Source organism: Microtus oregoni, unplaced genomic scaffold (genome assembly GCF_018167655.1).
Source record: "Microtus oregoni isolate MIOR12 unplaced genomic scaffold, Mior012 000015F_ref0000493, whole genome shotgun sequence".
In the NCBI taxonomy this organism is placed as follows: Eukaryota; Metazoa; Chordata; class Mammalia; order Rodentia; family Cricetidae; genus Microtus; species Microtus oregoni.
In genome coordinates this window covers 23,787,402-23,812,847 of record NW_024543074.1, presented here as the reverse complement: position 1 = coordinate 23,812,847, position 25,446 = coordinate 23,787,402, and the positions used below count along the sequence as shown (strand labels likewise).

Genomic DNA, 25,446 nt, shown 5'->3' with positions numbered 1-25,446 from the left:
TCTCCACTACTATGTCTTTTCTAGAATGTCATTAAACATAATCATTACAATATACAGTTTTTGAGTCAGGCTTCTTTCATTTGAGAGTCATCCATGTTGCTTCCTTTACCAGTAGGTTCTTTCTGTTGTTATTGACAAGCTTTGTATAGATATACCACAATTTGTTTATCCACTCACCAGTTAGTGAACATTTGGACTGTTTGCAGTTTTTGGTAATCGTGGATAGAACAACAGTAAGTATTTGTAAGTAGATTTTTGTGTGGCTTTGTTTTTGTTTCTTTTGAATGAATACCTAGCAGTCGAATGGGTGGTAAATGTAACTCTTAAACTCCTTTCCAGAGTGGCTGAACCATTCTACATCCGCACATCAGTGTAGTTCTGCATCCTTATCAGGACTTGGCACTATTGTTATTTGGAAGATTGTTGTTTTGGGGTTTGGTTTGGCTGGGTTTTTTTTGTTTTGTTTTGTTTTTTGGTGTTTTGTTTTCTGAGACAGGGTTTCTCTGTAGTTTTGGAGCCTGTCCTGGAACTAATTCTTGTAGACCAGGTTGACCTCGAACTTACAGAGATCCACCTGCCTCTGCCTCCTGAATGCTGGGATTATAGGCTTGTGCCACCACCGCCTGGCTTGTTTTATTTTTCTTCAAATCATTGTGATAGGTATCTCATACATGGTTTTAATTTGCATTTTCTCCTGACTAAGGATGGTGAGCATTGTTTCATGTGTTTATTTGCTGTTTGTATGTCTTCTTTGCTGAAGTATCTGGTTACATTTTTTTTCAAATTTTAAAATAGATTGTTGGTGGTTTGTCTTAGTGACACACACCTATAATCTTAGTACTTGGGAGGTAGAGACAGGAAAATCAGGAGTTCAGAGCCATTAATTTGTTTACTAAGTCTATTTTGAGGCATAGTGTCACGTAGCTGACGCTAGCCAGGAGCTTACAATGTAGCCAAGGATGACCTTGAATTTCTGATCCTTTTGCCTCTACTTCCCAAGTGTTAGAACTACTGGCATATACCATCATGTCTGGTGATGCAAATGCTGGGGATCACTTCCAGAGCTTCCTGCATGCCAGGCAGGTGTTCTACAAACTAGCTACAAATCCAGCCCTCTTCCTGAGTCTTAAAATATCTTTATATATTAATATTATTTTGGATAGCCAGGCAGTGATGGTGCAAGCCTTTAATTCCAGCACTCAGGAGACAGAGGCAGGTGTTGTAAAATGGGCGGCGGGGCTGCGTTCCCAGCACCCCGGCCGCCTGCTCGGCTAGCTTATACCCCAAAATAACAACACACAAACTGTATTCATTTAAACACTGCTTGGCCCTTTAGCTCTAGCCCTTACTGGCTAATTCTGATATCCCGATCAACCCATCTCTAATAATCTGTGAGCACCGGTCTTACCGGGAAGAGTCTAGGTCCATTCTGGGTCAGAGCTGAATTGTGTCTGCCCGGGAGAGTGGAGCATGGGGAGCATGGCGTCTCTCTGAGGTGTCTGCTCCTGAGAGTAGAGCTGTGGAGTCTGAGCTTACTTCCTCTTCCTCCCAGCGTTCCATTCTGTTTACTCCACCTACCTATGTTCTAACCAATAAAATGGGCCAAGGCAGTTCCTTTATTAGCCAATGACCTTCCTCCATCATTTCCCCTTTTTCTGTTTAAACAAAAAAAAAGGAAGGCTTAAACTTTAACATAGCAAAATTACATATAACAAAACAGTTAGCAAGTAAAAATTACAATAATCTTTATCATAACTAAGGAAAACTATAACTAACTATTCTTAACTCCATCAAAGACTCCAGAAAGATACAATATTACCTAAGCAAACAAAAAATAAACAACTTTTAAAACTCTAGAAATGACAGAGACATCTCGCTGCCTGTACAGTCACCCAAAGTTCCTCTGTACCGTTGGGGTACATCTTCGGCTTACAGGCCCTTAGTTTCCAGCAGACATTTCCACAAAGCAGGAAATTTCAAAGGCAATCACTATCTGCTTGTCCTGAAGAATGTCTTGCAGACTCTTTAATGAATCAGGAACCCTGAAAGACCATCTCACCTTAGGCAAGTTCAGTAGTCCTCTCTCTGTGGGTTCTCTGTGTCCAGTTTATGCAATAGTCCAGGCAAGAGCAGTTTCTTGCTCAAATGGCTATCAAACTCCATAACGAGCCTCTTCGATGCCCATCTTCCTCTTGAAGTAGATTGGTGCTGCCAGGAGCAGAGTGTCTCATTGTCATGAAAAGTCCTAAGTTATTAAAACATTAAATGTCCTATTCTGTAATCTTTGAAAGACATGAAGAATGTCTATCTAAAATATATCTCTATACATCTAGAAAATCTAACTAACATGACTGCAAGCTTTACTATTATCGATGATTATCCATTAACAACCTATATTTCTTAATTATACAGTACATATTTAAATGAACTACACAATCACAATACCTTAATCAAAATCAGAAACACTTATACATATAACAAAATTGACCTTAAATCTCTATCAATAAAGCAAAATCTATACTAATGCAAATTATTCATATCTATATCATATCCCCCTTTAAATGTAAAAGAATGTTTATAAACCATATTTGGGAACATGGGCGCAGTTTTTTCTCTCCAAACTGCTTCCTGCTGAATGGGGGCGTCGTTAATTAGGTCTTTCATGGTATAACCTGTGTGCTAGTTTCATCTCAGTTGGCAGTTGAGCGAAGCAATTTTCTGAAGGTGTTCACACCAACCCTTCAGGAGGGCGTGCGGTCCATCATACCAAATTGAAACAGAAGAAATGAACAGGGTCTCATCCTCTGTGAAAACAAAATAAGAAACTCCTTTCCAAAGCATCATGTCCTTAGATCCAAATTTCAAAGTCAAGGCATCAAAATATCTATGTTGGATTAGTTCAGCAGCATTTATAAATAAATATCTTTTAGCATCTGTTGCTCCTTCCTCAGCATTTAAACAATTCAAAGAGAGCATAATAGCATACAGTATCAAAATTCTCTGTCTATTTTCCATCTTTGTACAGCTTTGTTTTAACCTCTATTTCGTTTATTTTTACTTTTAACTTTTTGCTTTTAAGACAGGTTCTCTGTATCTTTGACCTGGAATAACTCTGTAGACCAGGCTGTCTTTGAACTCTCAGAGATCCGCCTGTCTCTGCCTCCCAGGCATTCGGGATTAAAGGTGTACACTACTACACCTTGAACTCACAGAGATCTGTTTGTCTCTGCCTTCTAGGCACTGGGATTAAAGGCGTGTGCTACCACACCTTGAAGTCACAGAGGTCAATCTCCCTCTGCCTTCCAAGTGTTGGGATTAAAGGTGTGTACTACCACACACAACAACTCTCTTCCTTTTTTTTTGTTTTTTACTTTAAGAATTTTAACTTTTAGTCTGCATATATTTTTAACACGCTGTAAATCATTTAAAAATTTTCTTTGTCTTTGACGCTCTCTTTACTGTATCTCTCTCTGTTTTTCTGACCACATGAGTCTTTAATTTACCAAGCAATCTCAGTAGGACTAAAGCCGTGGCTTTGACAGCTGGATCCAGCCCATTCCTTAGCTTTCCAGCCTCATGGCTAAGGTACTGGCTGGCTGTAGCCATGTTTACTGCCACAACTCTATGGCATTTCAAGGTCCCTGCCAGCAAGCGAGCTTCAGCAGCCTGTGCTTGCAAACCGCACGAACCGCCTACGTAAAAGAGTCAGAGTTTGCCCTGGCAGGACAGCCCAGAAAGCCGGCATTTTTAAACGGCGCAGCTTTTTTCCTGCTACGGCTGAAAACCGAAAAGCATGTGTTCAGCTTTTCATCAACACCATTTAAGTGTTTCGTGGCAGGACCTCTTAATGAGCTGCAGGGTTTTGCAGCTAAAGCTGAGTCAGGAAGCTTCCCTTAGATGAGACCGCTTGCTTGCCTCTAGCAAGCAGAGTAGAACCGAGAAATTGCTGCTACCAAGAAACCAGGCACAATGCTTTCATTTTGTTCTAGAATCACTTCCCAAGCTGTCTCAGGCTTTATGTGGAAGCAGTTGTCCACGTGGGCGCCATTTGTAGTAAATAAGAGCAGCAGGGCTGCGTCCCCGGCACCTGGCCGCCCCCATGGCTAGCTTTACCCAAAATAATTACACGGAAACTGTGTTCTTTTAAACACTGCTTGGCCCTTTAGCTCTAGCCCTTACTGGCTAATTCTGATATCCCGATCAACCCATCTCTAATAATCTGTGAGCACCGGTCTTACTGGGAAGATTCTAGCCCATGTCCATCCTGGGTCGGAGCTTCATTGCGTGTGTCTGCCCAGGAGCCAGGAGCTTGGCGTCTCTCTCTCTGAGGCGTCTGCTCCCGAGAGTAGAGCTGTGGAGTCTGAGCTCACTTCCTCTTCCTCCCAGCATTCCGTTCTGTTTACTCCACCTACCTATGTTCTAACCAATAAAATGGGCCAAGGCAGTTCCTTTATTAGCCAATGACCTTCCTCCATCAGGTAGGTGTATCTCTGTGAATTCGAGGCTAGCCTGTTCTACAGAGCAAGTTCTAGGCCAGCCTGGTCTACAGAGCAAGTTCTAGGACAGACTCCAAAGCCACACAGAGAAACCCTGTCTCAAAAAAAAAAATCTTTATAATTTTTAATTTTGGTTAAAGGTCTTTAGTCAGATAAATATGTATTGTAAATATTTTCTCTCATGCTATGTGAACTGACAAAATGCTGAGACCTGGAGGACCCAGGTTCTTGGTAGAGCAAAGTAAGGAGATTGATTGAGACTTGAGTCAGCAGAAATGTGCAAGGTGTACCCCTTTTGAAGGTTTTTTTTTTTTTAATTGAAAAGGGGAAAGGGAAGGGAGAGTGACAATCTAATTCTGCAGATAGATGTCTGCAGCTTTCTTCAACCACTCCCTGTTTTCTGTCCCTACTTCTATTGTTGATTCTGGGCTTTACCTTGGTCTTGACTTGGTTGCCATCCCAAGTTGATTCTGGGCTTTACCTTGGTCTTGACTTGGTTGCCAACCCACTGAGGCCTTGGCGGTTTTAGAAAACAGAATGAGCAGGTTTCTTGTGTGTATATGCCCCACAATGAAGTTGTTTATCATTGTAGTTACTCCTGAGTCCTAAAGTGATGCCTCCAAGGAGCCACCTGCTTAAAGAGCTGGACTCTTAAAACAGGCATCAGTTGAGCTTATTCGGAGCTCTGCCCCATGGGCTTTTGCATGAGAATAGCAACAGTGGATAGCCCCCTTAAGCAATTAAATCAGTTCTCAGAACATACACTAAATGTGGATGGAATACTTACCATGGGACTTTTCATGTTCCTTGGAATTCTTTCCAGAGCAGCCCATTTAGGTAAGGCCTAGAAAACATGTTTTGCCCATTGGACAAAAGTAAAGAGAAGATGCTATGTGGAATTTTGTTGCTTTCGTGTTTGTCCAGGCTGATCTCAAACTCATGATCCTCTTGCAGTAGCTTCCTGAGGATTACAGGTGTGTGTCATCACTCCAGGTGAAACCTGTCACTTTTTAATTGCTGGTCCCTATTGAGGAATTTTTTTCAAACAGTGTTTGCCTCTGACTAGAAAGAACAGAATTTCTTTCTTTCTTTTTTTTTCTTCTGTGTATGATGTGAATCACTGACAGTGCCTGCTGTGGTCAGAGGAGGCCTGCTCAAGTACTGGACGACTGTTCATTTCTTCAGGATAGTGTTGTCTGGTCAAGGCTGTCTGGCCTCTGACCCCAGTAGAAATGATGTATAAAGAAAAGACTGTCTGGCCCTTTACTAATCTGAGTTATTTAGAATGCCTTTTAGTAAACATAGCATCAGCTTTTAGGCAGCTCTGAACTTTTCTTTATCCTGCTTTGAAGGTACAATTTTCTCTTTTTACTAAAGACAAATAAGTTCAATTGAAGACAAAAAACCTACAATGTGGAGTAATCATTTTGGTTTAAAAAAACAGAGGGTTAAAAACAAGTTCTGCAGTAAATCTGCAAGTGTGGAATCTGAGGGAAATGATCCCATCTGAAAAACCCTACTGGGGTTCCATGGCTGGGTTGTGGAACGATACAGAGTGAGGAATGAAAAAACAAAAAAACTGTAGTCTTGAAAGATGACAGGCTCATTAATTGATGTCCATTTCAGCTGGTGCTGTGCCAGCTTATGTTGGCTTTAGTCCAGCGTTCCTGTAATTTGGGAGCCAGGTGTGAAGCATTTTTGTTCTATCTTGTTTCCCAACATCTACAGAAGTCTTACACATCTCACTTGAGGGAGCAGCCCTCTGTAGGAAACACATGTACAGGTAGAGGTGGAAGGCAAATGTCACAGATGGGTTATGGATATTAAAAGAAATCTTTCACACTCAAGTGAGATCTGGACTTGAAAGTCAAGGAAAATGGTATTAAAATGACTTCAGAAAAATTATCATAATTAGATCAGTCATTGTTAATCTTTTTAAAGGTGTTTGTGTGTGTCCTCTTAGTCTGTGCCACATGTATGGGGGTGCCCACAGATGCCAGAAGAGGGCATCAGATCCCCTGGAGCTGGAGTTAGATGTAGCTTTGAGCTTCCTGACATAGAAGCTGGAATGGAACTTTGGTCCTCTGCAAAAGCAGTACACATTCTTAACCTCTCAGCCATCTCTGCAGTCCACCTAACCTCCTTTTTTTTTTTTTAATTTTTAAAAACATGTCTTTACTAGACATACAGAAAACATTGTTCATGGGGGCTGGAGAGATGGCTCAGAGGTTAAGAGCATTGCCTGCTCTTCCAAAGGTCCTGAGTTCAATTCCCAGCAACCACATGGTGGCTCACAACCATCTGTAATGGGGTCTGGTGCCCTCTTCTGGCCTGCAGGCATACACACAGACAGAATATTGTATACATAATAAATAAATAAATATTAAAAAAAAAACATTGTTCATGATTTGCCTTTGCCTGATTTAGGGAACAGCATATAAAGTACAATATAAAGAATGGCTCAAGATAGCCATCAGAATTATAGCTGATCACTTCCACCTTAGCATTTAAAGACTACATTAACATAAGCAGCTGAGAGATTAACTTCCAGCCCTGAGTGGAGTCTTTATTTTGGGAGTAGTGGGGCTTTTTCTTTTTTTTCCTTTTCCCTTCCTCCTTCCCTTCCTCCCTTCCTTCCTTCCTTTCTTATCTTTTTGTTTTTGTGTATATGTGCATGTGTTCGTGCTTGTACTCATGCATGCACGTAGAGGCCAGACATCAACTACTTTGCTGTTCACTTTATTTTTTGAGACAAGATCTGTCATTGGGACCTGGGGCTATGCTGTCTGGCCAACAAGCTCCAGGGATCCGCCTTTCTATCTCCCCAGTGTGGCAGGCTTTTTACAAACTGAGCCATCTCCCTATCCTCATAAATATATAAATAGTTAGAGATATGAATGAGCAGAGTAGAAATCATTAAACAATATTCATCTAACACTTTGATATTAGACCCTTGGTACAAATAGTAGACCAAAGAAGACATTCCTCCCAAGATCCAATCTTTTCTTTTCTAGCCTTCAAACTAAACATTAAAGAATAGAGAGTTCATGCCAGGTGAGGTGGCATACATCTTTAGTCCCAGCACTCAAGAGGCAGAAGCAGGTATATCTCTGTGAGATTAAGACTGATCTGGTCTACATGAGTTTCACAGTGAGACCCCATTTAAAAAAAAAAAAAAAGAAAAGAAAAGAAAAGCAGGCAGTTCTGCCGTTGAAGACAGAGCAATGACTGGGTCATCTCTGTAAGAACATTAAAACACAGTGGACATTGCGCTGAATGCTGCTGACCTTTAATGTTTTACTTATATTTTTGTATAATGCCATTTTTAGCCTTCCCAAAGTAAGAACTATGTTTCATTTGGGGTCCTATATCCTGACTACAGAAGGAGCTCTTTATGGTTCCTTTCTTTAATTCTGGGTCTTACATAGACGGAGCTGACTTTGACACTGAGATTCAGACCACAGTATCCAGGAGAGCCCACAGCCTGCCTAGGTTGCTTCTTCAAATGTCCCAGGTTCACAGGGAAGTCCTTGTTTATTGATAGCCTTTTTGTTTATCAATATCAAAGCTGTGAAGTGCTGTACGAGACAGTTTAAGAGGCTAAGGACCTAGAAAGAAAGACAGTTTTCCTCTAAATTATTCTAATTCTTCTTTCTCTTTTTTTTTTCTTTTGTTTGTTTGTTCTTTTTTGTGACATGTTTTTTCTTGTAGCTTTGGAACATATCTTGGAACTCGCTCTGTAGACCAGGCTGGCCTCAAACTCACAGAGATCCTCCTGTCTTTGCCTCCCGAGGGCTGGGATTAAAGGTGTTCTCCACCACTGCCCAGCTTCCTTTTTTCATTTTTTGCGAAAGGGTCTCACCACTTAACCTTGACTGGCCTGGAACTTGTTAAGTAGATCAGGCTGGCCTTGACTCACAGAAATCCTCTTGCCTCTAGCTCTTTAGTGCTGGACTTAAAGGCTTGTGCTACCACATCTGGCTAGTCTAGTTCTTCAAAGTATGTTCTTCCTATTTTATTTTGTTTTATTGTAGCAAAACATATGTAATATTAAATATAACATCTTAACTTTTTTTAAATGCACAGTTCTGTGGCATTAAGTACATTCTCATCGTTATACAGTCATCCCCATCATTCATCTCTAGGACCTTTTCGTCTTCTCCAGTTACATCTCTGTACCCATTTCTCACACCTTCAGCTCCCTGCCTTTGGAAACTACAATTCTATTTTCTCTCTCCTTGAATCTGACTAAGCTATGAAGTCTATATTTCTCTTTTTGTGAGTGACTTATTTCAGTTAATATAATATCTTCAGGGTTAATCCTTTTTGTGAAGCATGTCAGAATTTCTTACCTTTTTAAGACTGAATAATTATTCATTGCAAGTATACATAGCACTTTGTTTAACTATTCATCTGTTGATTGATACAGGTTAAGATTTATTTTATTTTAATGCATATGGGTGCTCTGACTACATGTATGTGCCCAATCCCCATGGAAATCAGAAGAGAGCATTGGATTCGCTGGAACTAGAATTAAAGATGGTTGTGAGCCATCCTGTGAGTGTTGAGAATTGAACCCCAGGTTCTCTGCAAGGGCAGCAAGTGCTCTTAACTGCTGAGCCAACTATCCAAACCTTGTTTGTTTATATTTTGATTTTGTTTGTTAATTCTTTACTAATAAGTGTGAAGTGATTATGATTTTCTCCTTGTATGTTTTTGTTGTTATTGTTGTGTTTGTTTGTGTATGTGCCTTTGTATTTGTTGTTGTTGTTTGAAGAAAGGGTCTCACCATAGAGCCCTGGCTCTCCTAGAATTTTGCTATGTAGAGCAGGCCAGCCTCAAATTCACCTTCCCAAGTACAAGATTGAAGGAATATACCACCACACCCAAATCATGGTAGTTCTAATTTTTTTTTATAGCTTCTCACTTTGAGTATCTTTTCATGTATTTATTCATTACATATGTTTTTTGTGTGCTTCCTGTGAAATAACAGGACCTAGCACATGGTAAATAAATGCTTTTCTACCAAGCTATACCCCTAGCTCTTATTTAATACATCTGAGGCTAGAGAGATGGCTCAGCAGCTAGGAGCAATTATTCTTCTTGTAGAGAACCAGTTGTTCCCAACACCCATGTAAGGTGGCTTACAACCACCTGTAACCCCAACTTTAGAGGATGTGACACCCTCTTCTGGCCTCTGGACACCTGCATATTCATCCACATAAACACACACATACACATAATTTAAAATGCAGTAAATCTTTTAAAAATTACTATTTCTGCTTTCTCAGTTGATTGGCCTTGGACTGTGTCAGTATTTTTCCCTCCTCTGAGGTAAAGTGCAAATAGAGCTTTCTGTCTACCTCTACTATAGGCAACTTGTGTGGCTTTAGACAATTCATATAACCTGCCTGTATTCCTTTATCTTTTTCAATAAATGAGAAAAGTTATAATGGTCCTACCCAACTCAAAGAACTCTCTGTACAGATAAAAGTAGATCGGGCTTGTGAAAATATCTTGTAAACATTTATGAAAATGCTATGTAGATAATATCATTCTGACCCTTTTAGTCCACTGTGGGTAGAATACTTTATCAGACCCGAAGGCAAGGCTTCTTTGGTAGGTGAGGGGAGCAGAGCACAACTGATCTACTTCTTCCTATCTCTTCGTCTCCAGCATAGGGTTGTCTCCTCTGAACTCAGTCAAGGGTCAAATCCTTGATATGGTTTTCCCCTGCAGTATGACCACAAAGTCAAAGCAGCTTTGTTTAGAGGTGCAGCTGCCATGGACTTGCACACGAAGTGAATTTTTTTTTTTCCAGACAGGGTTTCTCTGTAGCTTTGGTGCCCGTCCCGGAACTAGCTCTTGTAGACCAGGCTGGTCTCAAACTCCCAGAGATCCGCCTGCCTCTTCCTCCCGAGTGCTGGGATTAAAGGCTGCGCTACCACCGCCCAGCCGAAGTGAATATTTTATACTTACTGTGTGCCAGGCACCATGTTTTCACATACCTCACGAGGTTTCACTGCCACGTAACTTTGTTGATTTGGAACTGTGTGCTTTCACATATGTTGTTTTTTATGTTGTATAATTTAGACTCATTACACAATAAAGATTTATATGAGCATCATCCACCTCAGGAACAGATGCAGAAAGTTAGGATCTATAGTGATCCACTGTTTTTGGTTTTTCGAGGCAGGGTTTCTCTGTAGCTTTGGATCCTGTCCTGAAGCTAGCTCTTGTAGACCAGACTGGCCTCGAACTCACAGAGATCTGCCTGCCTTTGCCTCCCGAGTGCTGAGATTACAGGCATGCGCCACCACCGCCTGGCCCTGATCCACTCTTCAAGATGAGTCTGTCCTATGTAACTCACAGTGTCCACAGAAATGCTTAGTTGAACTCAGAATGGATGATGAGGCATGAGATTTCCTCCGTATGGTTGCTGATCCAATGTACCTGCATTTTCCTTTGTAAATTTTTGGAAGAAAATGGTGACGTGAACAAGACTTTATCAGAGAGATTTCCGTTCTCTCTCATATCAAACATCATGAGTTGTTTTTTTTTTTTTTTAATTTTGGTTTGAATTGATTTTCATTTTGTTTTGTTTTGCTTTCGGGTTTTTGAGACAGTCTCATATAGTCCACGTTGGCCTTTTATAAGCTTGATGATTAGCTCAAACTCCTAATCCTCCTGAATCTACTTATCAAGTACTCAGATTGCCAGCATGTACTGCCATGACCAGCTCAGCAGTGCTGTCAGTGTAGCTTTGTTTCCCAAATTATTTCAGTGCACATGGCTCATTGTTAGAATGAGAGAAGTACTATTAGGTAAACTTAGGTGCTGCCACCAAAGGAGAAAACAGGTTTTTCTTTGCATTTTATTATTTAAACATAAATTTTAATTTTTATGTATTATTTATGTGTGTATTAGAATGGGGGCGTGCCCATTAGTGGTCAGAAGATGACTTTCGGGAGTTAGTTCTCTCCTTCTTGTTGAGGCAGAGAACTCTTGCTTCCGTTAATGATCAGCATCTCCAGATGAGCTGACCTGTGAACTTGTAGGATTCCCGTCTCTGCCTCCCACCACAGTCTAAACTGGGGTGATAGCACCAGAGCTCAGTCAGTGCCTTTGCCTGCTGAGCCATCTCCTAACCCCTCCTTCCTCTGGATCATAGTTCATTGGCTTTACTGGGTTAATTTGAAGTGGGATACATATTGGAGAACTACAAATGTCTTTTTACTTAATTTTTTTTCTTTTACTTTGACCTTCTGAATTTTTCTAAAAGTTTATTTATGGAAACACATATGAGAACCCTCCAGTTTTCATGGCTCATGGGCATAGTCAATAATGAGGATAATAGTATTGATAGTAATAAAAATAGCAACTGTGAAATTATGTCTTCACTATGTTCCACCTTCAATCTTAAGCACTTTGATGAATTTTTTTTTTCTCTCTGCTTTTCTGGTTTGTTTTCAGACAGGATCTTACCATGTAGCCTAGATTGGCCTCAAAGTCTTGAACCCTCTGCCTTAGCTTCTTTTGTTCTAGAATTACAAGCATGTACCACAAAGAGTTTAATGATGTCTTTCATCTTTGCTACTATGGTAGGATTAGATACTTTGAAGGGACCTCTTTATTAACATAACTGAAATGCTGACTACAACATTATGCTTCCTGAGCTGGCATAACAAGAATATACAGATTCTGTTCTGTTTTCTTAAGATAAAAGTAGGCTTGGAATTCATTGTTTAGCCCAGGCTGGGCTTCAAGTCATGTTAATTCTCTTGCATCAAATTCTGGAGTGCTGGGATTAGACAAGTGAGCCACTAAGTCCAGCTTTAGGTCCTAAGAACCAAATGAGAAAAGATTATTGTACATTACTTGAGTGCCCAAGTGAGATGGCACTAATTTCTGTCAAATGCTGGAAACCTAGAGCTTTCCTTGAAAAAGTTTGTTGGGATGAGAAGCATGGGAGTCTTCTCAAGAGGGTTCACATTAGAAGTCCTAATCCTCACTGTGCAGGCAGGGCAATAAGCCTCATTGAGTGAGTGGCCATGAACTAACCCTGGGGTGGGTTCTGAATCTCAGTACTGCCTGTGTACTCTGAAGAGCCTTGACCGCATATTTGAGGTCACCTCTAACTAGTATCCCAGACTGGCAAACCAAAGGAGAAAAATCTTCTCTCAGGAAACCATAACTTTAAATCAGGTCACAAAGGATTTCCATAGATGTAAGACATGGAAGTCAATCCATACTCTTGAATATGCTGAGAGGAAATACCTGTCATTCCCAGCAAATCTGTCCTTTAAAGCAAAGGTAACAGGAGAAACAAATCCTTGTATCTACCAAAGACTTACATATAAACATTGATGCCGCTCGTTTTCATTTTGCAATGTTACTTATGATTTGTGAGTGTGCATGTGGACCTTTTGGGAGTCGGGACAATTTTAATTTTCTCTTTCCACTTTGTTTTGAGATGAGGTCTTTCTTATCTCTGCCCTGCTTTGTACTCTGGGCTAATTAGCTCAAGAGCCTCTTAGGTGACTTTCCTGTCTCCACATCCCATCATCCATAGGGGTGCTTGAATTACAGATTCATGTGGCTGTATCCATACTCTAAAGATGACACTCAAGTGGTCAGACTTGTATAGCAAGCACTTAACCTCTTGAGCATCTCACCTGTCCCTACCCTTGCTTTTTATCACCTTTATTTATGTAGCATAGGTGAAGCGGAGGTCACAGAAACTTGTGGAATTGGTTCTCTACATATCCCTGGATATTGGTAATTGAACTCAGGTCATCGGGTTTGGCAGCAGGCAGCCTTACACCCTGACCCAGAGTCTATATGAAGTCCTGGCTGTTCTGGAACTTGATATGGACCAGGCTAGTCTCAATCTACATGCCTGTGCTTCCCCAGTGCTGGGGAGGATTAAAGGTATGTACCACCATGCCTTTCCCCTTCCTAGCTGTTTGTATATCTTCATTAGAAAATTGTTTCTTAAAAGCCGGGCGGTGGTGGTGCACGCCTTTAATCCCAGCACTCGAAAAACCAAAAAAAAAAAAAAGAAAATTGTTTCTTCATTATAGTTTCTTCCCCCCCCCTTTTTTTTTTGAGACAGGGTTTCTCTGTAGCTTTTGGAGCCTGTCCTGGAACTAGCTCTTGTAGACCAGGCTGTCCTTGAACTCACAAAAATCTGCCTGCCTCTGCCTCCCAAGTGCTGGAATTAAAGACCACCACCACCCGGCCTATTTCTTTTTGTTTTTATTAGCATTATATATGTGTGTGTGTGTGTGTGGTTTATTATGACTTTTGCATACATGTATATAATGTATCTTGATCATCTTCACCCCTATTATCTTTTCTTGTCCATTCCTATTCCTGCTGATCCTCTTTCTCCTCCCAGTTTGTTTCCCTTCTACTTTTTGTATTTTAGGCATTTGTTTGTTTGTTTTGTTCGTTTTTTTCTGAGACAGGGTCTCACTATGTAGCTTTGTCTGGCCTGGCTGGTCTGAAACACAGAAATCTACCTATGTCTGCCTCCTGAGTGCTGGTACTTAAGGTGTGTGCCACCATATCTGACATCATATTCTGGTGAGGAGATTTTTTTTTTGTTCTATTTTGTTTGTTGTTTGTTTGTTTTCTAGGTTTTCCTAGATAGGGTTTCTCTGTACATCTCTAGCTATTCTGGAACTCACTCTGTAGACCAGGCTGGCCTCAAATTCACAGAGATGCATCTTCCTCGCCTTTCCAGGTGCTGGGGAGACATGTACCACCATACCCAACCTGTTCATTTTTTGTAAAGCTGCGATGAGTTTGCTTCTAGGAAAATGGGTGAGAGATTATTTACAGAATCACACCGAGGAAAATGTCTCTCCCTCTCTGATTAAACATTAACTGTTACAAATCCGAAGGAAGAGATGACCAGATGTTTACAGGTAATCACAGCTGTCTGCTCAAAGGACAGCATTCCCCAGTACTCTACCTTTTCTTCCAGTTACACACACTGCCAAAATGTTCCAAGTCTTGTATGTGATAACACTGCCCCATTTAAGGCTGAGTACTTACTCTTGACACTTTGACTAGTTAATCTATGGATATAACCATAACAATTTAGAAGACAATTTGGTGCTCACTTCGGCAGCACATATACTAAAATTGGAACGATACATAGATTAGCATGGCCCCTGCGCAAGGATAACATGCAAATTCATGAAGCATTCCATATTAAATTAAAAAAAAGAAGACAATTTGGTGGACAAATTGTCTAGTATGAGAGATTGAACCTAGAGAAAGATCTGCATATTAGACAAACATTCTGTAACTAAGCTACAACCCCAGCCCAGGATGGTTAGTAAGGATAAATCTTCCTGTTTTTTTTCTATTATTTTGTTAATAGAAGTAGCTTTCCCCATTAAGTCTTTTTTTTTTTTTTTTGGTTTTTCGAGACAGGGTTTCTCTGTAGCTTTGGGGCCTGTCCTGGAACTAGCTCTGTAGACCAGGCTGGTCTCGAACTCACAGAGATCCGCCTGCCTCTGCCTCCCAAGTGCTGGGATTAAAGGTGTGCGCCACCACTGCCCGGCCTCCCCATTAAGTCTTATGACTTTCCCAGCCACAGGCTTTTGACAGAGTCTACATATCAGCTTTGAATTCCTTCCTGTGAATTCACCCTCAGAACAAACTTAAAATGGTTGCACTATTAGTGGGCACTTGCCTGGCTGGTCACTACTTTATCATGCAGCATTCACAGCTGAGTAAAACTTTTGATGACCGTTTGGCAAGTCTGCATAGTACTTTCTGGCACTGAGGGATAGCCATCAAGGAGAAAGAGTGTAACCTAATTTAGTTTAATTTATGTCCTGTGAGCAGACCATGTGGTGTTGTCAACCATCTAGGTAGCACTGACAGTTGCATGGCTTACAGACATTGTTTTGGGGGTCTTAGAGACTTCCTTGTTTACTTATTTGTGGGCTTCTTGTTATTGTCGTCATTGTTGTTAATGTTATTGTTGTTTTGTAAGGTCAAAAATTTGACTGGTCCCAAATTTGAAATTCTCCTGCTTCAACCTTCCAAGCAGGTGTAGGCATAAGTTACCACACCCAGATGAAGTTCTAAACTTTGATAAAGTTCAATTAATCTCGTTTCCTTTTGTTACTTGTGCTTTTGTGTTCTGAAGGCATTTTAAAACAAAACAGGAAGATTTATCCTTACTAACCATCCTGGGCTGGGGTTGTAGCTTAGTTACAGAATGTTTGTCTAACATGCAGATCTTTCTCTAGGTTCAATCTCTCATACTAGGGAAAATATTTTAGCTAGAGGAAGCTCCTTCTACCCAAAGAACATATTTTAACATATTGCAAAGGAAATAGTACACAGTGATCATAATTATAAATGTGGTTTCCATTCATTAGTAGAGTTGAGGCCTGTTAAAAGACATCAGGGTTGTTCTCCTATCTAATAGGAGAGGCCCTCTAGAGTCTAATAGTTCACTGAGTTAGATCGTTGCCAGTGTCATGAGACAGTCACTTCTGTGGTCAAGCTCCTTCTCAACTAAACAGTCTACTTTCCTCCAATTCCCACTGCTTCAGGAAGGTTTGCTCAGAAGTACAGTCTATTTTTCTTATCTGATACCTGATATACCTTAGTTCTCCTAATCTTCTCTTTTTCTCTCAACTAAATATTCACCTTTGTAATCAAATTGTGTGTGTGTGTGTGTGTGTGTATGTATATGTGTATGGTGAATGGTGCATGCATATTGTCACATAGGTGTGGAGATCACACTGTTTCTCTCCTATCTTTGTGTGATTCCAAGAATTTAACTCATGTCATCAGGCATGGCAGTAAGTAACTCTTAACTGTACCTGCTAAGGCTTCTTGACAGTTTTTGGGTATTTGGCGGGGGTGGTGGTGGTGGGGTAGTAGTTGTTTTGTTTTGATTTTGTTTTGGGTTTTTTGGGGTTTTTTTTTTTGGTTTTGGGTTTTTTGGGGGGTTGGGTTTGGTTTGGTTTTTATTTGTTTGTTTGTTTGCTTGCTTGTTTGTTTGTTTTGGGGGGTTCAAGACAGAGTTTCTCTGTGTAGCTTTGGAGCCTGTCCTGGAACTCACTCTGTAAACCAGGCTGAACTCGAACTCACAGAGGGCCACCTGCTTCTGCCTCCCAGGTGCTGGGATTAAAGGTGTGTGCCACTACTGCTTGGCTAATTTGTCCTTCCTTCCTTCCTTCCTTCCTTCCTTCCTTCCTTCCTTCCTTCCTTAATGCCCTGTTGTTGTCATCGTCTGTCTTCTTCTGTTGTTTTTTCCTTTTTATTTTTCTTTTTGACACAGGTCTCTCTACCATGTTCCCCTGGCTGTCTTGGAATTTACTATGTAGACTAGTCTGGCCTTACACTAACAGAGATCCTCCTGCCTCTATCTCTGGAGTGCCGAGATTAAAGGTGTGTATCACCTTAGCATATACTGTGAGGCAGAACTTTCTATGGCAAAGGAACCATTTTATTCCTCCTTTTTTTCCTACTTTATTTTATTCCTATATTTTACCTACCTACGTTTTATTTCTACTTTATCCCATACAGCAGCCATTAGTGATCAGTGGCAGCTGAATACTAGAAATGTGTCTAATATAACTGAGAAACAAAAGCAATTTTTTAATCTGTTTTAAAAAAGGTTTTTTATATTCATATATAATTTATTACTTAATGTGCATTGGTGTTTTTGCCTGCATGTATGTCTTTGTGAGGGTGTTGGATCTTCTGGAACAGGAGTTACAGACAATTGTGAACTGCCATGTGGGTACTGGGAATTGAACCTGGGTCCTCTGGACGAGCAGTTGGTGTTCTTAACTGCTGAGCCATCTCTCCAGCCCCCACAAAAAAGAATTTTTAAACCGTGGTTCTACATCGTTCTTTTTGTCTGATTCCCAGTTCCTGTATATCTCTGTTTTTTCATGTGTGCCACCAGTACCATCAGTGTCAAATCCCACTGAGAACTTACTCTGTTTTAGACTCCATCACATCCTTATGAATCAAAAAGTTTGGGCCCTAAAGCCCAGCAGTCTGTTTTAATAAACTCTTCTGATGATTCCAGTGTCCTGACATTTGAAAGTCAATTTTAGATATTCAAGCCTTCTGCTGAAAGTCAGACTCAGGCATGGAATGACATATATGGGTTTTACCTGAAGTCAGTTGCTAACAGACTTACTTTATATTATAAAATAACAATAATGTGATTACAGAGGACTTTCAAAAGAAAATAAAGTGCCAGACCAGTGAGACGATTCAGCAGTTAAGGAACTTATAAACAACTCTGAGGACCCATTCATACAGGTTATCCCCTGGCCTCTCCGTGGATGCTTGGCATAGACTCATACATACACAAATAGACTAGAGGGCGGTGGGGCAGAGGCAGGCAGATAGAAAGCTGTACTTTAAAAACACACACACAATTAAGGAAGCGTTCCACTAAATGTCAGGCATAGCCCTACAGTGTTTGAATTAGAACTTCTTTATTGATTCCTAGTCTGGTATGCTTCCCATTTATCGGGATGTTTGTAAAATAAGCTCCCCTGGGTTGTCTGTTAGTTGGTTGGTTTGGTGTCTCCCAGGAGAGAAAAATCTTCTTGGGCATGTATGTGTTTCACCCTTTCCTTTTTTGAGGGGGGAGACCACCCCACCTATTCTTTTACTGCCTCATTTTACTAGGGTGCTTCTTTCGTCACACTCAACAAGCGCCTTGAGAATACTTCCTCCTTTTTAGGGTTTAGCAGACTTCACATGTGTAGCTATCTTTTTTAAATATGATTTTGTCCTCTTCTGCTTGAAACCTAGAGAAATTGGCTTGCTCTCTCACTGGCCTTGAGCCAGACGTCATTACTTCAGGCAGTGCCACGCTACATATCTCCAGCAGTTTGAAATGGAGAACAGAGTTAGAGATAAGATCAGCAGCTTTAGGTGATGGCATTGTTTCAAATAAACCATGCATGACCCAAAGCTTCCACTTCAAATGGGGAATGAAATTGCTTCATCCTTTGACAGTTTGCTCCATGAAAGAAATTTATCTTCACTTAATTGCTTTAGATCCCACAAGGCTACATACAGTAATTTCTAGGAGATAATTATATCAAATTTTAAAAATATGTGTCTGTGGACGTGAATATGCAACTGCAATGGACAGAGAGGCTGGAGGGCACCAAAGGTCCTCCTGAACTTGCTCATAGGCTTCCGTTCTCATTCTGGGAATCCCCTTGGGTCCTAGACCATTTTCTCCCAGAATATGCTGGTTGAGATGATGGGCCAGTGGTGCAGCCTTGTGTGGCCAGGGTTAAAGCATCTGGTCTACTTCTCTTGTAATGGGGTAGCATTTTGCTTAGACTCCTGAAGTAGTGAGGGGTCAAGCTGGCTGACTGGTTTCCGGCTGCATGTCTTCATCTAGTCTGGCTGGGCACAGTTTGCCTGCACTGTGGACCAGAGCCACTGAGGATACTAGTCAGTGGCAGCTGAAAACCAGCAAACTTGTTGATTTTAAAACATGACTATTTAGATGTCAGGGATAAACTTCCTGTAAATGGGGACAAACTCCCTAATCTAGGCATGTTTGAATTTCTAGTTCTTCTCTCCCTGGCCTTTATATTTAAAAGCATCTAAACTTTCATTCTGTTTTTTTGTTCGTTCGTTCGTTTGTTTGTTTTTTCCAGACAGGGTTTCTCTGTGTAGCTTTGGAAAATGTCCTAGAACTCACTCTGTAGAGCAGGCTGGTCTCTAACTCCAGAGATCTTTCTCATCCTCTCAAGTGCTGGGATTAAAGGTGTGTGCTACCATCACCTGGCTTCATTCTGTTGTTCTCATCACTACCAGCCTTTACTTGGCTTAGTCTCTTCGAAATTCTGTGTTTTTCATTCTTACCTGTTGTGGTAGAACATCTTTACCAAGAGTGAACCAAGAGTTCTCTGAGTCTTGGAATTGACATCCTGAGTGTCTGGTGTCGTGGGTTGCTCATGAGAGAATCTTAAGTAAGAAACAATGAAATGTAGCTGAGTGATGTAGTTTACAGACATCCCTATAGATATTGGAGAGCTGACTTGGAGACAAGGGACTTTTATATTCTCCTTTAAAATCAGTGAATACCCAGCCAATGTGCAGTAGGGCTGTACCAGAATTCATCAGACACCAGCAGAGACACTGTAAAGCTTAAGACATTTTCTGCTAGTCTATCCACATTAAATCCTTTGGCATTTTAAGCTCACAGGGGCCATTCTTTAAGGTGTTCTTTGGCCCTCCCTTCTCAATCAGGCTTGGTCACAGGCCCTGACTCAGAGGGGGAATGTTACTTTTTCTTTTAAACTCTTACCCAAGAAACATGACAGCTGTACTGAGTAAGCCTATTTGCATTTGAAAAGGTCATGCTAATATGCCTTTGAGGGAAATGTGCAGCAAGTGCTGTCACATCGTTTCTTGGAGTCACATCAAGGGTTTTTGAAGAAATTACACTTTTGCTCACATCTAAATCATGAGCACCTAAATGATAACTTTGAGAGCCACCAGGTCATGGTGTTATTCTAGGTGTGTCCTTTGACCCCATCCGAAGCAGTTTTTATCTTGCCCACCAGTCTATAAGTCTGAGAGTAGAAAACTAAAAGAAGTTGCCCAACCAGAAATTGTGGCCTATGCCAATAAACCCCAGTACTTGGGGTTTATATGTTTGAATGTTCTGTCTGAGTTTATATCTGTGTGCCATGTGCATGCAATGCCCAAGGAAGCCAGAAGAAAGGTGTCAAATCCCCTGGGACTGGGACTGGAGTGATGGTTATGAACTGCCATGTGGGTCCTAGGAATTGAAGCCAGATCCTCTGGAAAAGTGCATCTCTCAAACCCCTCTCTCTGTTCTTGTAAAGCCAGCAAGATTCACTCAAGATCTGCACTTCCAGGAGTCAGTTCTTTCCTTCAGTCATGTGGCTTCTAGTGATTGAGGGCCATAAGCGTCTTTCCCCAGTGAGCCATTCCAATACTCCATCAGAAAAAGACTCTTAGTCTAGCTTTCTCTCTCTCTCTCTTTTTTTTTTTTTTTTTTGGTTTTTGGAGACAGGGTTTCTCTTTAGCTCGGCAGAAAAAGACTCTTAAAGAAACAGTGAACATTTAGGTTCTACCCACCTAGCTTTAAAAGAAATAATACATTCTAAAGTCAGAACTCTTTTGTCTTACTCCTGCAAGGTCCTGTTTCTGTTTTTCCTTTCCTAAAAGTAATCAATATTTTGAATTCACTTTATCTGTGCATCTTATTAACATGTATATATTCATAAATAATGAAGTATCACTTTGTACATTTATACTATCTACATGCATATCATTTCTGTCCCTGTTTTGCTTTACTCTTAATACTGAATCTGACAATTTTTAGATTTGTCCATGTTTTTGTGTTTAGTTTTGTGTCTTTCTCACTTAGATTCATGTATTATTGCCTAGTTATGTGAGTATATAACAACTTGTTGATCTGTTCTCTTATATAATATTTTTACAATTATCAACAGTACTAGAATCTATTTGTAATACTGTATGCATCCTTTAAGAAAAGGGATTGGGAGATAGCTCAGTGAGTAAAGTGTTTGCTGCATATGCACAAGGAGCTGAATTTGCATCCCTCATAACTTGTAAAAGCTGGGCATGATATACACACCTATTCTTGTAGTCCTGAGGAGGTTCAGACCAGAGGATCCCAGCTAATCCATCAAAATTGGTAGGCTCCAGGTTCTGTAAGAGGTCCTGTCTCAAAAAAAATAAGGCGGAAGGCTCAGCACCTAAGAATATAGGCTGGTCCTGCAAAGGTTCAGGTTTAGTTGCCAGCCCCCACATGGTGGCCCATAATGCCAGTAACTCCAGTCTCAGTAGGTATAATGCCCTCTTCTGGTCTCTGGAGGCACCAGTCATGTATCAGGCAAAACACTTGTACACATAAAAAAACAAATAAATAATAATAAGGTGGGGAGTGGTAGAAGACACCTGATAAGATCTCCACACATACAAGAAATATATTTAGGGCCAGGAATTGGCTTAGCAACAACAACATACTATACTAGCCTGGTGACTCAGGTTTTGATCCCCCAGAACCACATAGTAGCTGTAAAGTATGAGGTGAGAGACCCAATGCGCAAGTCTGTCTTCTGACCTCCCTATTTACTCCATAGTATATGCACCGATATATATGAGATGTATACACACACACACACACACACACACTTTTTTTTTTTAAAGAAGAGGGGTATGATGGTAGGCACCTGTACTCCCAGCTTCCTAGGAGGCTTTGGTGAAAATATCACTTTTAGCCCAAGAATCTTAGATCAACTTGGGAATATCAGGAAACAGTGACTTGGAGTAAGGAAGGAAGAGGGTACTGAGAGAAAAGGAGGACAGCTAGGTTATATGGTTTCCTAGCTTTACAAAGTGACCATACTCATTCATATCTCATTACCTACCAATGTATGAATTTCCATGTTTCATGTATTTTTAAAGGGGAGGGATGATGACTCATGCTTACAATTTCAGTACTGGAGAGCCGGAGACAAGAGGCTCCCTGGAGTTCATTGATCAGCTAGTTTATCCTAAGAAGACTCTGTTTCAAAGAAATTGGAAAGTGTTCCTCAAATAGAGATTTATTAGCCCAGTGTTTGAACACTGGCCTAACATACAAGTTCCTGGGTTTGATCCTCAGTACTGCCAAAAACAAAACAATATAAATTCATTCTAAACTGAAAAGAGGTTGTGCACACCTTTAACCCCAGCACTAAAGGCCTATCTGCTCTACAAGAGTAAGTTCCACGAATTCCAGATGTACTTTCTGTATGTATGTCTGTGTACCACATGTCCCCTAAGAGATCAGAAGAGGGCTTTAGAGCCCCAGATTTGGAGTTACATATGGTTGTGAGCTACCGTGCAGGTGCTGAGAATCAAACCTGGGCCCTCTGCAAGGGCAGCCAGTGCTCTTAACCACTGAGCCATCTCTCCACACTACCCCTTTTTAATCACTTTGTTTTTAGGTTAAAATATTACCAAGAATAATTTCAGCTTTTCATAGAACAAAAAGAAACTTTACCTAGCCTGAGGTCATAAAGAATGACATTGTTTTTCTTCTAAAACTTTTTGTTTTGATTGAGAATGCCAGTTCAGTAGTAAAGTGCTTGCCTAGCTCATGGAAGGTTCAGTGTTTGATCACTAGTACCCTCCAAAACTAAAGGAAATAAAATTTGTAGTTTTTCCAGGCAGTGGTGGTGCACACCTTTAATCTCAGCACATGGGAAGTTCGAGTCCATCATGATCTACAGAGGTAGTTCCAGAAGAGCCAGGACAGCCAGAACTGTTACATAGAGAAACCCTGTCTCGAAAGACTTTAAAAAAAAAAAAAAGAAGAAGAAGGAGGAGTATGTATTTTACTTCTAAGCCATCTTTCTAGCCTCTTAGTCAGGTGTTTGTTTTTTAATACAGAGTCTTAACCTTTTTGGTTGTTTTTCTGTTTTTTTTTTTTTTTTTTGCTTGTTCGTTTGTTTGTTTTCTGAGGCAGAATTTATACAGCCCAGGCTAGGCCTTGAACTAAAAAATTCTATTATCTCAGCCTCTCAAGTGTGGCCCAGGTAGTAGTAAGTAGTACAATCATATACCATCAAGCCTGTCTTAACCACTCTTAGTACAACCCAGTGACATTAAGTGTATTCACATTGTTACACAGAAATCATTGACATTCATCTCTAGAAACACCCTGCTCTGCCACATCCCACCATTACAATAATAGACCGAAGATGCCTTTGAAAACCATGAAACAATCATCATACATCCCCATTCCTGCCAGTCCCTGATACCTTCTGATTTCTATCTCTGTGTATTTGTATTTTGTGTCTGCTCATTTTCACATAGTAAAGTATTGTTGAGATTCATCATGTACGGTTGGACATGGTGGCTCATGGTAATCCTAGCATTGACGTGGGAGACTCATCTGAATCCAGGAGCTCCAGATGAACCTAGGTAATGAAGTGTGAGAGCTGCGGGCCTCTTCCCACAGTCCAGCTCCTGGCTGCTTGGCTAGCTTATACCCCGAAATAACAACACACAAATTGTATTCTTTTAAACACTGCCTGGCCCATTAGTTTCAGCCTCTTAACCCATTTCTAATCCAATATTGATACACACGTCGGTTATTTCCACCTTTTGGCTGTTTTGAGTAATTTTACTGATGTATAAAGATCAATTTGAATCTTTATTTTTATGCCTTTACAGTGTGTAACTTAGAGTAGAATTGCTGGATTTTAATTGGGTGGCAATGCATGCCTTTAATCTCAGCACTGGTCAGGCAGAGGCAGACAGATCTGGCTACACAGTACAGTGAAACCCTGCCTCAAATGTCCCCACCACCTAAGGAAATAAAAAGAACTGATGAACTTTTTTATTTATTTATTTATTTTAGTTTTTTTGTTTTGTTTGTTTCTAGAGTCAAGGTTTCTCTGTGTAGCTTTAGAGTCTGTCCTGGAACTCACTCAGTAGACCAGGTTGGCCTCAGACTCATAGATATATTTGCCTGCCTCTGCCTCCCAAGTGCTGGGATTAAAGGCGTGTGCTACCACCACCTGGCCAGAATTGCTAAATTATCACGATTTTACATTGAACTTCTCTAGGGAACACCAAACCATTTCCCATTGCAGCCGTGCCATTTTATATTCTCACTAGAATGACATTTTCACCAACCCTCCTTTTTGACAGGATAGTAAAAATAATATCTATTCTGAAGAGTATGAAATAGTAAATCACTGTGGTTTTGATTTTCATTTTCCTAGTGATTGATGATGTTGAGTATTTTACATGCCTAATGTGCTTATTTTCATTACCTAAAGATTCTTACAAGTTCTTTGCCTATTTTTTTTTATTTTTGTTTGTTTCAATGGTGGAAATTGAACTCAAGGCCTTGTACACACACGGCAAGCATTCTATTCCTGAAATATATTTCCAGCCTTGGGGATTTTTGAGCCAGAGTAGTTGTGAGACAGAGTCCTGTAGTATAGGTCAGTCTGGCCTCAAACTTAATGCTTGGTATCTTTGCCTGCCTTTAAATTGGATTGTTGGAGATTGTTTGTTGTTGAATCATAAGACTATATGTTTTATATATAACAGTCTCTTTTTTAAGATTTATTTATGTGTATATGTGTCTTTGAGTGTTTGTATATGCACTACGTTTGTGTAAGGTGCCCACAGAGGCCACAAGATGTCAGACCCCCGGAATTGGAGTTATAGGTGGTTGTGAGCTGCCTGGTGTGGGTGCTGAGAACTGAAACCCAGTCCTCTGCAAAAGCAACAAGTGTTCCTAACTGAGGAACCATTCCCCAAGCCTCGTGGATATCAGTTTCTTGTAGATTTGTGAATATTTTCTTCCATTTAGTAATCTATTGTTCACTATCTTAATTGGATTCTTTGGTGCCTTTTCACATTTTTGTTTTGGTGTTGTTCTTGTGTATGATTTTCCTTTTGCAGTCCTGGGGATTAAACCCAGGGCCTTCCACACAATAGGTAATTAAATCACATTCTTAATCCCTTATTCTTTCCTATGTTGCCAAGTGCTTAGTATCATAACCAAGAAATCATAACTAAACTCAGTGTCATAAGATTTCCCCTCATGTCAGCTTCTGAAAATTTTGTTGTTGTTCTGTCTCTTGAGTTTCAGTCTCTAATCCATTTTGAGTTGATTTCATGCCTGATTTAGGTCAGGCTTCAACTTCACTCTTTGTATGTAGAAATCCAGTTCTACATCATGTGTCCTTGGTACCCTCATTAAAAAAAAAAACATGTGACCATGCATACATGTGCGGGTTTATCTCTGAGAGCCTTGCTTCATTGGTCATACCATGTTGTGTAGTATTATACAGTAGTTTATTATAGCTGGTCCATTTCAAAATTAGGAAGCTTCAGTCTCCAACTTTTGTGATTTTTCAAG

The 25,446-nt window shown here is 40.4% G+C and overlaps 1 protein-coding gene and 1 non-coding gene across 5 annotated transcripts in view; both read left to right on the top strand.

Annotated features, from left to right (window-relative positions):
- The window catches only part of Smg6 (SMG6 nonsense mediated mRNA decay factor), a 251,623-nt gene that overhangs the window by 151,790 nt on the left and 74,387 nt on the right, over positions 1 to 25,446 (top strand). The gene's annotated exons all lie outside the window — the stretch shown is intronic.
- On the top strand, positions 14,619 to 14,722 carry LOC121457244. The gene has a single exon (XR_005975737.1). It is a non-coding gene; the product is annotated as a U6 spliceosomal RNA (small nuclear RNA).